The following is a 17,737-nucleotide window of genomic DNA, read 5'->3' on the forward strand; positions in this document are numbered from 1 at the left end:
TAAGGCTGCACGCAACGCTGACACAGCGCAAGTACTGGCCCTGCTCTGCCGTGCCAGGTGCACCAGGTGTGGGCAGGCAGGCTCAGCAAGGCAGGATCCAGGCATGCAGGGGCTTACTGTTGGGGATCCAGGTATCGGTTGGGAGGGTTCTGTATGGGGCAATCTGGGTGTGGGTGGATGGGGGAAAACTGGATGCGCAGGGGCTTGTTGGAGGGTTCTGGGTGCAACAGTAATGGGACTCTGTAGGGGGGGTCCAGGTGAAGGTGGTTGGGGCTAAGCGGGGGGGGAGTCTGAGTGTGGGGATTCGGGGGGGGGGAGAGTCCAGATGCTGAAGGAGTGGGGCTCAATGGGGTGGGAATGCAGGTACAGCTGGTTGGGGATCAGTGGGGTGGGGATCTGGATGTGGGTGGCTCATTTGGGGGTCCACTAGCAGCTGAATCACCAACCAACCAGGTCTTCCCAAGTCCTGTCCCCTGACCCACAGTGATTTACCTTTCTGCCAGATGCCCTGGGCACCCAAAACATACTGCTGGGGAGGGTCACATAACTGCTCTTGTGGCTTCCCTTTACTTCCCTTATAGAAAAAGTCATTTTTCTATGGGGAAGCAAAGAAATCTGCAGGGGATAGAAATTCTGCACATACGCAGTGGCACAGAATCCCCCCAAGAATTAACAGACCACCTCAGACACAGTCCCACATGCACTGGTCGAGCTAATATTATAAAGGAACATACATCTGTGGAGCTGGGAAAAGTAACATACTGATGCTTACCTGTTTAAATACATAATCAAAATGTATTACAAAGGAATTTTGATAGAGTACTAAAGGGGAAATTTTGCAAGAAATATCAAATTCCATTCTCCCTCCCCCCCACCGCTCACCATCCATGGTACCTTTTCTTAGAAACAGTAGATGAAGACTTTCTATTTTTGGCTACCTATACTCTCTTCCTTGCCCTTTACAACTTAATAGACTTGCTGCTGGAAAATACAAAATAAAAGCTATACTTAGAGCTCACAGCTCCAACACACATTAAAAAAAAAATTATAGACACCACCCTCTGGTCATACAGAAATTTACAACTGTGTCTAAAGAGGATGTTATTTTACTGGGTAAGCTAAACTTTACCTCTACTCCAGGGCTGACAAACTGGCTTTAATCAGCCTATATCTTCTCTGTCAAGGGTCTTTCAAGAAAATCATTCAGCTGGCTTATACCACAAGTATCAACTAAATACACCCTAAACGTTTCTAAATCATTTTCCAGATATTTTATTCATGTGGCGATCTGTAACTATACCTCTAAGGGCACCACTATTTTCAAGAGACTGGAAAACTTTTATAAAGGGCGGGCCACACACTGAAATAATAGTTACCTGAAAGGCCGCTGTGATGTACGTCTCTTCAGTGCTGTGTTCTGCAAGAGGGCTCCCGGTCCAGTCTGAAAGCATGGAAGTTCACCACCTAATTTCTTTAATGCAACTCTAAAGGTTAATTGGTCTGAAAGAGTAATGTGGACTGCTGGCTAATGATATATGCCTCAAGGCTTCCTGGCTTTCTTGTGTTTTATACAATCAAGTCCAGAGCATAATACACAGCTGAGATCACTGACTTTTCAAGCCCTCCCCTCCTTCCCCCAACAGCCCTCTAACCTACCAATACATCTAAAATGCTTCATATTAAAGCAGCAGTAGCTGAAGGCAGTTCTGTTCCACCTGCATTTCATGCCTTGTTAGAGGGGGCTCAGTTAAGAGCAGCAACTGCACTTCTCATTACCACAGCAAAGAACTAAAAACAACTCTAATGAGGAAAGTGTGTGAGCATACAGTATGGGCTGGGAGGAGGGAAGTCCTCCCACATTCCCTAAGGAATCTGGCCAAAATCTTCAATTTGCCATTTATGACAGCTAATTAGTTATTCTATTCAAAATCTTTGCTTTAAATAAAAGAACTAATTATACACAAAGGTCACTCCCCCACCTCCCATGAAGCACACATAATTGGCTTATTTTCCCAACATTGTGTGTATGTTTTACACAATGCTTTCAGGCAGATGGCTTTAACTCTTTCCTTCAGCAACTCCTTTTTAAACTTTTCCACAGATTAGCTGCTTTTACCATCATAACAACTTCTCACAACAACAGACTGGGTAACCATGCTCTAATCTCCCTCCCCTCCCCCAAAATGTACTAGCAGACTGCCACTCTCAAGGGCAAAGACTACATTTCCATATAGGTTTGTACAACACCTAGCACACAGGCATCTGGGGACCATGGTGATGTTGTTTTGTTCAGCTATGAACTATTGCTTAAATGGCTGCCCAGCGCTTCCAAACATATAATTAGCCAACATGCTTCAGGTTGGAAACCAGAGGCTACCATTCTTCTCAGTGTATATGCTACATTAATTGCAAAAACAAATATAAAAAGGGGGTAGATGGAACATTGAATTCCTAAAGTAATAAGGGCTTAAAGCAATTTATGCTTAGAGGTCGTATTTTGGGAAGTTGGGAGATGCATAGGCAATTTAACCTGGTATTTCAGAAGACTTAAAGAATCTTATTTACAACATCTAATAGCTTCATTTAAAAAAACTGACCTTCCAGTAATAAACTAGCATTTAGCTGCATAAGACAAAATGGCAACTGAAGACCAATCTTACTGACTTTTGTCAACACAGTAAATAAGCAGCACTCGTGGCGTCTTTCATCAGAGGATGCAACATTATTTCTAAGCTTTAGTCTCAACACCAACATAAGCAGAGCTGGGCAAGTATTTACAAAAAAAGAAGATTTAGAGAATTTTCAGTCTTATTTTTAAAACAAAAGCACTTGACTGTGCTCGTACTACTATTGTGTTCATCTTCTGTGAATATTCTAGCAAACGAGTTTACTAAACAAGAAACTATCAAGTCAAACGGTACATTTTCAGTATTTGCACCCTTGAAAATTTGCTCCAGGAACCTGATTTAATGAGTTGGGGCATCCAATGAATGAGCTGAACTATACCATGTGATGCATGGACAATCAAAATAGACCAAGTCATATTCATCAAAATTATTCAATGAATAATTTCAAAAAAGGAATGTATTATAGAAAACCATGATCATTTCACAATTCTAGTGTTGTGCTGTGATATGCAGTGGGTGATTTCAATATGGCTTTGGGAATTCATTTGGTGGCATTCTTTCCTCTGAGTCATTACTGAACAAATTTCTCAAGCATAATAAGGAACCCTGTTGGTACAGGGGGCAGTTTTTAAGAAGAGATGTAAAACTGAGGTTCAGAACAACTCTAAGTTAGATATCCCCAGGCTTGCTTTATTTGTTGGGGGGCAGGGGAAGGGAGGGACACAACTTTTAGCCCTAGAGTCTTGGCCAAATTGTAGTATGCTACTGTATGCTCTGATTGCCTACTCCAGTTTCAATTGCACAAGGTGCCCTAATTTTTCAGAAGTGTCTAATGATTTTGGTTGCCCAACCTGCAACACTTTAAAAGGGGCAAGACAGGGTCCTAATTTTCAAAGTGTGCTGGCTTAAGCTGGGCACCCAAACACAGATATCCAAAGTCACTCCTCTTCATTTCTTGTCCAAGAACTGCATACAGATGGACCTAATCCACAAAATTTGGGTTAAGGCTCAAAATTCAAACTCCCTTCCTTTGCAGTGTTCAGATGACTAGTTCAGGCCAATCTCCATTATGTACCTAGTGCGTACAAGTGAACAACTTGTAGGTAAAAAAATATATCACATGCCAAGCACTAGATGGAATCCACAATGGTGAAGGTTGCAAAACAGCTTCCATAAGTAACATTTTTATATGCTCATACAAATATTCTAGTTGTGAACTTAAGTTTTCCAAAGATATACGGATATAGAGTATCTACAGTTTTTGTGGTTGGGTTTTTTTTTGTTTTTTGGAGCATGTTCACAAAATCAGTACAACAGTTCTGAGTTCTGGGAGAATTAACTAAAACCCAAATTTCTCACCTCTCATTTCCCCAGTGTCAGAATATTCTAATTTCTTAAAAACACCATTAAAGCAAAATCAGTTGAGTTTGAAATTTGGCATGGGCTGCCTTTTTTTGAGGATTATTAGTACCTTCATTTAGTTGTTTGGGGCCAGGGAAAGTAGAAAAATAAAGAGTTACAAATTCAAGATCACACCTAAACCACCTTAGCAGAGAATGAGAAACTCGCTGGTGGGAAAATATTGTGGATTCAGTGATTTCAGCTTTGGCTGGGATTCTTTCCATATTCTACAAATTTGTAAGTTACCATTAAAAGAAAATTAAGTTCCTTGGTTCTTCTATGCAGAAGATTTAACTGCCAAAGCAAACAGAAAAACAGATCTGTCTCCAGGCCAAATGGCAACAAAGCTGAGAACTCACCCTTCACTTAGGGTAACTAAAATACCAATATTGCAACAAAGCCAACTTCTTTTCTCTTTATTTTTAAAAAGAAAGGAAATTAACTGTAAAAACCTTAAGTTTGTACTGTTAAAATCCCTCCAAAAGCCAGGGGAATAAGAGTTGAAGTCAACTCTAAATGCACATGAGTAATATTTTGCATTCCTAATTTTCAGTTAAAGTGTATGGTTGAATACATTACTGTTTGGATTGCAAGAAGCACACATGTATGAAAAAAAGGATACAGAACATGTCTGAACTCAGGTTTAACAATGAGTCTATAACACTGCTTTAATGTAAGTTCTTTTATTTATTTATTTATTTATTTTTAAATTAGTGAGTACTTTCAGGTGAACAGAGCTGTATCATTGTAAGATCATCATTTCTTTTTTCCTTTTTGCAGACATACACATTGTCAGCTTAAGCTTTCGGCAACCTTAATAGAATTTCAGTGCCCACTGCCAAATGGCCATTTGATGTTCTGCTCTGTGTACACAGATGAAGCAATCTGTCACAAACCCTAATACAGGCAATAACAACTCTCTAATCCAAAGCTTTCACAGGCCTACAGAAGTTTCTCAAGAATTTTGGAGACAATAAAAATACTACCACAAAAGAATTTGAAATCAACCAAAGCCCAATGAAATATGGATATATGCTTTTCAAAATGTTTTTAAAGGGAATAATATTGAAGCCAGAGGCAATATTTGAAGCCATCAATAGCTAGAAAGTCATTAAAAAAAAAAACAGCAAAAGCTACAGCTATCACAGGTCATCACAATATGTAAGCAGGAAGACCCCCAAAAAGCTTACAACAGATTTACACTCTGAAATACACCCCCTGCACAGAATTAGTGCATTTCAGTCAACTCTTCACCTTTACCTCTAAGGATCTAATTGCATTTCCCCTGGGTTTTTCAAAAGATGAGCAAGAATCCACTTTTAAAGAGTGCAGACAGAGTCTTTCCACTTAATTCAATCCATGTAACAGATACAATTGCTATTGACCTTCTAGTGTCATGAAACATCTCTCTAATGATTCATAAAGATGCAGTTATCCTGAAAAACCTAGTCTCTTTTTACCTTCCCAAGCAACCACCAGACAAGCCTATTTGCTATTAAAAGTTGTAAGTGGGCTGGGGGGAGCCATTTCCTCCTCCTTTGTTGAAAGAAGGAAAAAAAAAAGCCAACCCACTTTTTTGCAGCAGTAAGTACAAACCATTTGCATGCTTAACTATCAGACCATGCACTTTCCATTAAAGAGATAGCATCCCCTTTCATAAGTCCATTTGGGATCCATTTTAGTGTTATCTAAAAATCAAATCTACATGGTAATCCTTTTAATGTACTCTTGACTTTTAAAAACAGCTTTATGTTCCTTCAGGAAATGTTTTAAGCCATTACTCAGTAATTACTATTCACCCATGAAAACACTGATTTTTTATAATATATAATCAGTTTGCTGACTTAAAAATAAAGCAGGCTGAAATTGTGTCATGAGAGTGTGGCAGAAAACCAAGGTTACCAAAGGTAAATAATTTTCTGCCTTGCCAATATATTCCAAAAGGACATATTGCTCTAGTGTATATAGAAGTCTGGGACTCCCGAGATTTGTTTCAAGTCTCCAGATGAAGATAGCCAGGAGACAGTTGCATGTATAGTGGACACCATTAAAAAAAGTCAAGAATTACCAACAGGTAATTTTTCCTCAGTTTAATAGGGGAAACTGTGGTATCTCAGATATAACTATGCTTTAACTGTTCGCAAGTGCTAAGTTTTTAAACTAAAAGATGGTACTTCACCCACCTTGTCATAGGACCAACTTCTATTGGTGAGAATAGCAAGCTTTCAAGCTGAAACAGAGAAGAATTCTTCCGTCGACCTAGCTGCCGCTGTTTGGGGAGGAGCGGAGGTAGATGATCACCTACATCAATGGAAAACTCCTTCATCGAGGTAGGAAAAGTCTACACTACAGCACTGCAATGGCATAGCTGTACATTGCAGCTGTGCCTCTGTAGAGCTCATAGCGTAGACACCCCCAAGGAAACATATGGGTCACCTGAGAGGACAAAGCTCTTTGCTTGTACACACATGCTTAAGAAACCAATTTGCTAGTGTGTAGGTCAGAGTAAAGAAGGAAAGAATTCTATATTTGGAGGGAGGGGAAGTTTAATAAGCAGTGAGACCATTTTCCTGTAGTGAGCCTTGATCTACAATCAGGGATCCTGAAGCAACACTGAACCTGCAGAAAACACACCAGACCCAAAGTAAAGAATTATACTGAAAAGGCCTCCTTCCCACTCCCCACCACCACCAGCTTGAAATAGCACCCCAATTCCCAAGCAAGTTCCCCAATGCTCCTGCCCTGTGGAAAGTTCAGCATGGTTTCCTTTGCTGTAACCTGGTTTTAATTAGAAAGCAGAATGTATTTTTTTAAATGCACTAGCTCAGAGTTATGGGTTTGATGCAGGAATTGTTTGGTGAAATTCTACAGCCAGCATTATGTAGGAGGTCAGACTGGATGATCATAATGCTCCCTTCAAAATCTATTAATATCTGAACGTAGTGGAGGATGGGCAGAAAACATGTGCCAGATCGCAGCACGGCTTCCACTCACCTGTTTACTTAGGCAGGCCCACGACCCAACTCACAAATTCATTTCCATGCAGCCTTAACCAGCTGAAGTCTTCTCTGAGGATGGTAGCTGAGAAAACCATGACATTAGCATGGGCCACTACCCTTCCCCTTTAATGCACAGGAAAAGCTTGATTAATATCTGTTAGACCTGGAATTAACCAGTAACTAGTCATATAGCATAGATCAGAGTGGTTTTTTTAATCCATTTTTATTTATATTGCTAAATCAGGGTTTAGCAATCCACAACTGGCCCCTTGCACTATAAGCCTAACATGTAAATACTCTGAGAAGGAGTGACAGAAATTAGTAACTGTAAGAGTAATTAGTTGGTGCCAACTTTCTTTACATTCCATCAATACCACCATCTTATTTTTTTTAGGGTAAATCATGCGTGGAGATAAAACTCTAGAGTTGTCAAGGTTCCTTCCCCCCTCTGAACTCTAGGGTACAGATGTGGGGACCTGCATGAAAAACCCCCTAAACTTATTTTTACCCGCTTAGGTTAAAACTTCCCCAAGATACAAACTATTTTACCTTTTGCCCTTGGACTTTATTGCTGCCACTACCAAGCGTCTAACAAATATATAAACAAGGAAAGAGCCCGCTTGGAAATGTCTTTCCTCCCAAAATCCTCGCAAACTCTACACCCCCTTTCTTGCGGAAGGCTTGATAAAAATCCTCACCAATTTGCATAGGCGAACACAGACCCAATCCCTTGGATCTTAAGAACAATGAAAAAGCAATCAGGTTCTTAAAAGAAGAATTTTAATTGAAGAAAAAAGTAAAAGAATCACCTCTAAAATCAGGATGCTAAATACCTTACAGGGTAATCACATTCAAAACAGAGAGAATCCCTCTAGGCAAAACCTTAAGTTACAAAAAGACACAAACACAGGAAGATACATTCCATTCAGCACAACTTATTTTATCAGCCATTTAAACAAAACAGAATCTAACGCATATCTAACTAGATTGCTTATTAGCCCTTTACAGGAGACCTAACCTGCATTCCTGCTCTGGTCCCAGCAAAAAAAAAAAAAAAAAACCCAAAAAACAAAAACACACCAATCCACCACCACACACCCAGACCAAGAGAATCTTTGTTTCTCCCCCCTCTCGCTTTGAAAATATCTTGTCTCCTCAGTGGTCATTTTGGTCAGGTGCCAGTGAGGTTATCCTAGCTTCTTAACCCTTTACAGGTGAAAGGGTTGTTTCTTCTGACCAGGAGAGATTTAAAAGTGTTTATCCTTCCCTTTATATTTCTGACACCCCCCCCCCCCCAAATCACAGATAGGGTAAAACGCTGGCTGTGATTTCTTCCTGGAGCTCTAGGAAAAAACAGAGTTAATAAGACACATGTACCTCTAAATATACTACCAAATATATAAAGACTAACAATATTTTCCACATCTCAAGGAAGATTTTAACCAGTTGATTCTTGGAAACTTTCACAAGAGAGTGCATCAGCCCCTTTGTTAGAAGCTCCTGAGATGTGTTGGATGTCGAAATCAAAGAACTTGGAGAGCTAAACTCCACCAAATAAGTTTTTTGTTATTTCCCGTGGCGGTATGAAGCCACTGTAGCGCAGCATGGTCAGTTTGCAGGTGGAAACGCCGTCCCCAAACATATGGGCGTAACTTTTCCAGAGCGTAGAAATGGCGTAACATTCTTTTTCACTGACTGACCAGTTGCTTTCCCTCTCAGACAGCTTCTTGCTGAGAAACACTCCAGGGTGGAATTCTTGATCTGGTCCTTCCTGCATTAAAACTGCTCCCACACCATGCTCGGACGCATCGGTGGTTACTAGGAACAGTTTGTCAAAGTCCGGGGCCCTTAGTACAGGGTCAGACATGAGTGTCGCTTTAAGCTGGTTAAACACCTTCTGACACTCTTCGGTCCACTGAATGGCGTTTGGCTGTTTCTTTTTGGTTAGGTCGGTCAGTGGGGCAGCGATTTGGCAGTATTGCAGTACAAATCGCCTGTAATATCCGGTCAAGCCTAAGAAGGATTGGCTCTGTTTCTTTGACTTTCGGACAGGCCACTTTTGGATAGCATCCTCTTTGGTCTGTAGGGGATTGATAGTTCCTTGACCCTCCTGGTGTCCAAGGTAAGTCACTCTGTTTAGGCCTATTTGACACTTCTTAGCCTTAACAGTTAGTCCTGCCTCCCTTATGCGCTTGAAGACTTTTTGTACATATTCCAGGTGGTTCTGACCAGGAATCCGAAAATATGGCCACATCGTCAAGGTAGGCCACTGCATATTCTCCTAATCCCGCTAGGAGACCATCTACAAATCTTTGAAAGGTGGAGGGTGCATTCCGCAGCCCGAAAGGGACGACATTAAATTCATACAGCCCGACATGTGTGATGAAGGCTGACCTTTCCTTGGCAGGTTCATCTAGCGATACCTGCCAGTACCCCTTGGTTAAGTCCAAGGTAGAGATGAACTGGGCCTGTCCCAGTTTCTAATAGTTCATCGGTGTGTGGCATTGGGTTGTCTGGGCGAGTTACAGCATTTAGCTTATGGTAGTCCACGCAAAAACGTATCTCCCCATCTGGTTTGGGAACTAGAACCATTGGAGATGCCCATGCACCGCTAGAGGGGTGGATTACACCCATCTGTAGCATATCCTGGATCTCCCGTTCTATAGCAGTTTTAGCTTGAGGAGACATCCGGTAAGGTTGGACTTTAATTGAGTGAGTATTACCTGTGTCAATGGAGTGGTGTGCCCAGTCAGTCAGTCCTGGGGTGGCTGAGAATGTCAGTATATAGCTAGTGCACAGCTCCTTGATCTGCTGTTGCTGCATACGCCCAAGGGTCATGGAGAGGTTCACCTTTTCCACGCCACCAGCACTTCCCTTCGTAGTAGACACCTTCAGGCCACTCAGCATCATCTCCTCCCTGGGCTGTAAACTGACAAACCTTTAATTCTCTGGAATAAAAGGGCTTTAGAGAATTAATATGGTACACCTTAGGCTTTTGGGGAAGGCTATGAGATAATTAACAGCTCCCAGGTGCTCCTGGACCGTGAATGGCCCTTCCCATGACGCTTCCATTTTATGGGCTTTGAGCACCTTTAAGACCATGACCCGGTCCCCTACTTTGAAGGAACGCTCTCTGGCATGTTTATCATACCAGGCTTTTTGCTCTTCTTGAGCATCCTTTAGGTTTTCTTTAGCAAGGGCAAAAGAGGATTGGAGGGTGTTTTGTAGGTTGGTTACAAAGTCCAGAATTTTAGTTCCTGGAGAAGGTGTAAACCCCTCCCATTGCTGCTTCACCAACTGTAATGGCCCCTTAACATCGCGGCCATATACAAGTTCAAATGGCGAAAACCCTAAACTGGGATGTGGTATAGCTCTGTAGGCAAAGAGCAACTGCTGCAACACTAGGTCCCAATCGTTGGAGTGCTCATTTATGAATTTACATATCATGGCCCCCAAAGTCCCATTAAATTTCTCCACCAGGCCATTTGTTTGATGATGGTAAAGGAGTGGCAACCAAGTGATTCACCCCATGAGCTTCCCAAAGGCTTTCCATAATTCCTGCCAGGAAATTAGTTCCTGCATCTGTGAGGATGTCGGAGGGCCAACCTACCCTGGCAAAAATGTCTGCTAGTGCCTGGCATGCACTTTTAGCTCTGGTGTTGCTTAGAGCTACTGCTTCTGGCCATTAGGTGGCAAAATCCATGAAAGTCAGTATGTACTACTTTCCTGTGGGTGTCTTTTTTGGAAAAGGACCCAGAATATCCACAGCTACTCACTGAAATGGAACTTCAATGATGGGGAGTGGCTGGAGAGGGGCTTTGACCTGGTCTTGGGGTTTTCCCACTCTTTGGCATACCTCACAAGACTGGACATAGGTAGAAACATCCTTGCCCATTTCCTCCCAGTGGAATGACTTCCCCAAACGGTCTTCGGTCCTGTCCACCCCAGCATGGCCACTAGGATGATCGTGGGCCAAGGTCAAGAGCTTTATCCGGTACTTAGTTGGAACTACCAACTGTCTCTGAGGATGCCAGTCTTCCTGGTGTCCACCAGAAAGAGTTTCCTTGTATACCTCTTTCTACAACAAACCTGGATCGATTAGAAGAGCTGAGAGGTGGTGGGTTGCTCCGGGTCGCCGTCAAAGCTCTCTGGAGGCTTTCATCTGCTTTCTGTTCGGTCTGGAACTGTTCCCTTGATGCTGGAGACATCAGTTCCTCGATGGATTGTGGACCTAGGCTTGGTCCCTCTGGAAGTGATGTAGGGGATAGGGCCGTTTCCACTGACTGTGAACCGCTCTCCGCTGGTGCACTATGTTGGGGTTCAGGCTCCAGCTGAGCCTCTTGTGTAGGGTTATCGGCTGCTGCCGGTTCCAGGACTGGCTCTGTCTGGGTCTCTGGGACTTGATCCACTACTGCTGTTGCAGACATTGGCATGGGGTCCGGGTCCATCACCTCTGACCGGGTCCTGGTAGAAGTTTCCGGAACAGAGCTTGGTGGGACGGCTTGTTTCGCCTCACTGCAGGTGAACAGGACCAAAGACTGTTTGGGGACGTCATTCCACTGGGAGGGAATGGGCAAGGATGTTTCTACCTATGTCTGATCTTGTGAGGTATTCCAAAGGGTTTTTTCCTCTGGCCAGGAGGGATTTAAAGGTGTTTACCCTTCCCTTTATATTTATGACAAGAGTGCTATATAGACAAAGGGCAACAAAGTGGGGAGAAAACTGCAAGACATTTTCTGTGCATTGCACAAAAAGTTTGAAAATACTTATGTGGCAATGTGCTCAATATTCCAGAATGGAACGAACACTCACGGTCTGGGACAAACTATTCCAACATTTAGTTTACTGCACCTACAAAAGCGTGTAAAATAGAGTGCAAATACAGTCTATTCTACTATATACAGCATTCACTAGTACCACGGTATTCAGAATACGAGGAGACAGGATCACATGAGACTCTCCTCATTTTACGGCTGACCACTGGGATGCATTCAAGCTGATCCCAAGGGAGCCATTTTCATTAGTTTATAATACCTTTCTAATCCTATTCCTTGGACCTCAGACCACCACCAGCAGAAAAATATGACTTACTGCCTACACATTGGCTGTAGTTCACCATCATTACAAATGCTGTATGCAGCAACAGGTCCTCTTTAAGAGGAAGTCTGCTCTTAAAACCAGTTACTTATGCTCCATTTAATTCTCACTGACACATTAACAAAATTAAGTGTAAAACTAGCAGGTTGCTTTCTTTTTTTTTTAATGTTATTAAAAAAAAAGAGATGAGCACAAACCAAAAACCCAGATCTGAAAGCCCCTGAAATTTGGGATGTTCTAGAACCTGGATTGATGTCTCTTCTGTTTATTGAAGTGGTTCAGTGGATTCCCAAAACATTTCCAACTGCTTCAAATGGGTAATAAATGTTGAGTTTCACCTCCAAACTTTTGACAATGCAGGACAAGAAATTCCAATTAATGTACTTTACCTTCCTTCCATTTCGACAGTCAAGTCCCAACTGCTTGATGTAGTCTGTGTTTTGAGTGGATAACTCATCATAAAATTCCTGACCGCTGAAAAGAACTACTCTCACCTTACTAATGAAAAAAGAGAGTCTTAAGTGCCCTGCAATCTCTTTAGAAAAGTTTGAATCTCCAGATGAGTCTCAATTTCACAGCATCAGGGAATTGCGTGCCAATGCATTGAACCAGAACACTAGAGTCTAGCAGGAGTTAGATAGACATTGCTAACATCAGGTTTATTTTAGATTAGAGTTCTTCAAAATCAATTTTGGATTCAAACTTTTAAATGCACTCTCCAGAACACAGGAAAAGAATTTACTCTCAGTGGACATTTTCATGGCTAATTTTCTACTGCTTGGGTGCAACGCACACTTCTCTAAGAAAAGGATGCAGCTAACCTTTGTTACTGAAGTACCAAAGCTGGGTCACATGGGGAAAATTATGTAGACACCAACAATCCCAAAAAGAAACAATATACTTAAGGCATTACTTATAAAGGTTACATACACAAATGTACTGCAGAGATTTACTAGACGCTTGTTTTAACTCAGGGGCTCTCAAACTGGGGGTCGTGAGGTTATTATGTGGGGGGTCGAGAGCCGTCAGCCTCCACCCCCAAACCCCGCTTTGCCTCCAGCATTTATAATGGTGTAAAATATACAAAAAAGGGGGGGTCCGCACTCAGAGGCTTGCTACATGAAAGGCGTCGCCAGTACAAAAGTTTGAGAATCACTGTTTTAACTGAACTTTTAAGCTGCCAAGACACTTAGATCCAGACCCAGCCACCTTTACACTTGTACAACAGTACTTTTCTGCACAAGTAGCTCCATTTTTACTCATGGAGTAAGGTACTATTCAGCGTGGTCAAAAGTGGTGTAACGTGTCTTCAAGGAAAGTAATCACATTGTAGTGTTAGAAGATGAGCAAGATGGGCAAATTCTGGCCTTTGGAAGACTTTAAAAAAAATCTGTAAAATTACAATAGATCTATGAAGTCCAACTAAAAAAAGTTCTTGTGATGAGGCAAGGCAATTTGCAAGACACACATGGGAAAGTTAAGGTCAAAGTTCAAACCAAAAGCAATTAAGATGGGTAAGAGTGCTCTACAACTTGACGCAGGTTTCCTTTGTATTCAGAACTTTTCACTAGCATTAAGCATCTTAACTTGCGTATAAAGACATTATAATTAAAACCTGTCAAGCTTAAATCAGTCATTTATAACGAGTGCCCAAGAAAGCTTTTAAACCAGACTAAATGGCTCTATTAAAATGGAAGAAGTATCAGAGACATTTTCAGCTACAATAGTTTTTTTTTCCTAACTAGATAGTTTGGGAGATTAGACTAGTTTAAAAATCAAAAAGCTCTATGGAAGTCTGAAGCCACTTAAAGGGGGTAAAAGTGTGACAATTAGAAAAACCTTTAAAAAACATTAAACAGCCCACAATTCTTTGTACGAACTCAAGCACTTCAGAAATCCTATAACAGGGCCCAATTTCCCTTCAGAATTATGAGCACATCAGGGAGCGCTCTACTATGCTCCCTAGAGATAGGGGGAATTATGTCAGTCTGCCACTAGAAGTTGGACAGTTACTCTGACAGGCAGCTAGCAAGCTTTTAGAATCCCAGGCTGATTAGAGTTGGGTATATAGTGCTTGCCCTATGCCAGCTATTCAGATTAATTCCAATGCTTTCCTGTCACACCCACTCTGCCCATGAATTAAAGAGCTCATAATAAATAAATAATAAAGCAGCAATTTGGCTCTTTACTCAATAAAAAAGGAATTTATCCAGCAAATGTTGAATGGCACCATGGACTAACCAGGCAATTTGTTAACCCACAGAAAAGATCAGCCACAGATATTTTGAGATTTCAAGAAAAGTTCATGGATTATATAATCGGGAAACCAGGTTTGAAAGAACAAAAATACAGTCTCAAGGACAGGTTTTATTACTTACAAATCACATTATTAAAGGTGGGGAGGGAACACCTAAAGTGCATTTGGTGCTTGGGAACGTCCTCCTATTGGAAATATTATGGGTGCAACAGAAATCTTGGTTTCCCAGACTCACTCTCATCAGGATAACACCCACCCCAAACTTATTTTGCAGGGTGAGAAAGCAATTTAAACTCGTATGGCTTGCCACATCTTTTGGCAAGTAAGTACAACTTTTCTAAACCACGAACAAACATTTGCGTATTCAATTAAGAGGCTCCAAAATGCTAAGACTGTCAATCTTATTGCAATTCTAGTTTTTAAAAGCTATGAAACTAATGTTCATATATGGCAAAGCCATCGCAGGATTTCAGAAGTGAAAGTAGCATTCTATCTTTCAGTTCCGTTACCATTGCTGGATGCATTTATCAAGAAAATTAGGTGGTCCTAGAATCACGTTTAAATGGGAATGGGGTGACAAACTGCTAGAGCAGTGGTTCCCAAACTGGGGTTCATGAACCCCTGGGGGTTCAAGAAATGTTACAGGGGGTTCTCAGGAAAAAAATTTCCTCATGGCAGACAGAGTTGTCCCTAGGAACCCTAGGCAGCACGGGTCAGCAGCACAGATCCCCTGGACTTCCAAGAGCTAAGCAGATCAAAGCAAGCATATTTATCACACTGAGTAGATTTAAACTTCAAGACTCCTTGTAAGAAATGGAAAGGGAAGTGGATATTTTTTGATGTTTTTAAAATTAAATAGGCAGCTAGTACTGTTTTTAAAATTATTATGAAGAACAAGTTTAAGCTTTGTTGTGAGTGCGTTGTTTGCCTGGACTGCTCAAGACCTGAATGCTTGTATAGGAGGAACTCTGAGTTGGCTTCTTAAATATCTTCATGCTGTTTCACATCTGATACTCCTTGATGAAACATAGGTGCCTTGTCTTATAAACAGGCTTATTCAAAGTAATACAAGCTATGAAAGTGAGATCTTGGAAGAGTGTTGTTGTTTTCATAATGTGATAAAAATACTGTAATGATAAATAATAAATAAATAGTGTGAAATGAGCATGTCATAAAAACATTTCCAAGATCACTGCTTTTAGAATTTATACTCGGGTAAAGGAGAAAATCCCAGGAAATATTCATTTTTAGGAGGGGATTCGCAAGACTTGACATTTTAGTGAAAGGGGTTCACAGGTTGTTAAAGTTTGGGAACCACAGTGTGGAGGGAAGAAGGCACAAATCCCGTGGGCAGATACTGTACAGTCAGTCGGAGTGCAGCAGATCTTTGAAAAAGACAACACAACCTGTTCCTAAAAATCAAGCTGCGGCCCAGTCATCTCGCTAAACCTACCGCATTCATCTATAGGCAACATTCAATGCTTCAACCTGCAAAACATAATGCCCTTTGCCAATCCACTTAACTCAGCAGTACTCGTTTCAGAGGAGCGTTTAAATTACCTGCAGCACTGGAATAAAATGTTACTCTAAAGCAAGCCTGGAGCTACTACAGCAAAGCTTATGATAAGCAGTTTGTTACTACATCACAAAGTGTTTTTTAACCTACCAACCTCATTTTAGGTGCTAATGAGAGCATGGAAATCTTCATTTAACTTCCTCTTTATATATCACTATTGCACCTAATCTTTGTTTGTATTATGAGTATTCAGAGAGGAAGAGGACATTTGCTCAAGATCCAAGAGCTGATCAATACATTAAGCCAAATATTTTCCAATTTAAGGATCCCTTGTTGATTGAAAGGCTAACAACTTCTATTTCCTCCAGGACCTCACCACTCCCTGTTAGTGACCCGCAGAGATGGGTACAAATAGGGACCCTGAATTTTGTACCCATTTGAATTTCAAGGGAGCGGAAGTCAAGTCACCAGCAGAAAACCATCCCACTTTTGGCCAAAGATGGAGGAAAACTCGCAAGAACTGCTAAATGGGTGATTTCTGCCCTCTTCGGGGGTAAGATATCACAAGAACCTCTCAGGAGAAGGCTTTTCCACTTTTAAATGAAAATTCTACCCCAACCTGAACCTCAACCCAGATTCAGTCTCAAACCCAAACCAGAGTTTGAGTCTAACCTGGATCTCAAGCACAAGCTTCAGTCCATGTCTAGCAAACAATGTCTCCACACTGCAAGTCAGCATGGCCTAGCAAACAGAGCCTAGAACCTGGAGTCAGGAGAACTAGGTTCTATTCCCAGCTCTGTCAGACCACTGCGGTATGACCTTGGGTGAGTCACTTCACCTCCAATGTCTGTTTCCCTTCTCTCCCAGTCTCTCGTCTACTTAGATTGCAAGGACTCTGAGCAGGGATTGTATATTATAAAGCATTTGCAGGGTGCCTAGCACCCCAACCTCATCTGAAGCCTTTGGGAGCTACTGTAATATAAACACAAACACAGGCTGGCTACACAAGCATTTGTAGGTGGAAGCAACTTTCGTAGTGTTCAAAGGTTACAGCCCATAGCTGCTTTAAAACTGACAGACTGATCTCCTGAAAATGAAAACCTGGCAATTTCACACGATGGTGCCAAGGAAATGAATGAAGCACCACAGAAAATACTCAGTTGTTTCATTCTGGTTACCTGAGTCAGCGCTGTCGATTTCTATACACTGGCCAATCTGAAACTTCATTTTTAATATGCTTGCCTCCACTATGAACACATTTTACATTTCTTTCATGCTGAAGAATCCCAAAACACTTCACAAGCTATATGCAGACAGCAGGACTGAAATGCTGACAGGTGTCACGTAGCCCAATATACACTGATATCCCTGTCTCTCTAAAGAGTGCCACGGGATCTCCAGTGCAGAGCAGCCAGAACCTTGATTTTTAAGATCTCATTAAAAAAAAAAATACACAAAGTAAAAGAATTTATCTTCGGTAAAAAGAAATGGAAGAGTTCAGTGAACAGGATTTTAACTAGTGGTTCCACAGTCTGTGAATAGCAAACATGCCCCCATTCCAATATCTAGTTTTCAATTTTCTTTTTTTTCCAGTATCAAAATGCACTTGGACTATAACACAAGTTTGCACAGACATCCCAATAATACTTCTCTATGTCCAACTTTTTTTTTTTTTTTTGAAAGAAAGAGCAAGAGAGTGCACGATCTTCATGGGGAAAATATTTTCATGTTAAAATATAATCATGTTAAAGCATCTCTGGAGCTCCTACTCTTAGCATATAGCATAAGAATATGGCAAGTCTCAGCTTCATTGTTAATATTACATCAACATCAGTACACA

At 41.4% G+C, this 17,737-nt stretch overlaps 1 protein-coding gene across 3 annotated transcripts in view; it reads right to left on the reverse strand.

Annotated features, from left to right (window-relative positions):
- The window catches only part of LMO1 (LIM domain only 1), an 85,291-nt gene that overhangs the window by 31,252 nt on the left and 36,302 nt on the right, over positions 1-17,737 (reverse strand). Inside the window, exon 1 of one of the 3 annotated variants that reach the window (XM_043516593.1) lies at positions 4,656-4,661. The exons of the other annotated variants lie outside the window; for them this stretch is intronic. The gene's annotated coding sequence lies outside the window, so the exon portion shown is untranslated. Of the gene's footprint in view, positions 1-4,655; positions 4,662-17,737 lie in introns of those variants that run through there. 3 annotated transcript variants of the gene reach the window in all.

The sequence above is a fragment of the Dermochelys coriacea genome, chromosome 6, assembly GCF_009764565.3.
Source record: "Dermochelys coriacea isolate rDerCor1 chromosome 6, rDerCor1.pri.v4, whole genome shotgun sequence".
Classification (NCBI taxonomy): Eukaryota; Metazoa; Chordata; order Testudines; family Dermochelyidae; genus Dermochelys; species Dermochelys coriacea.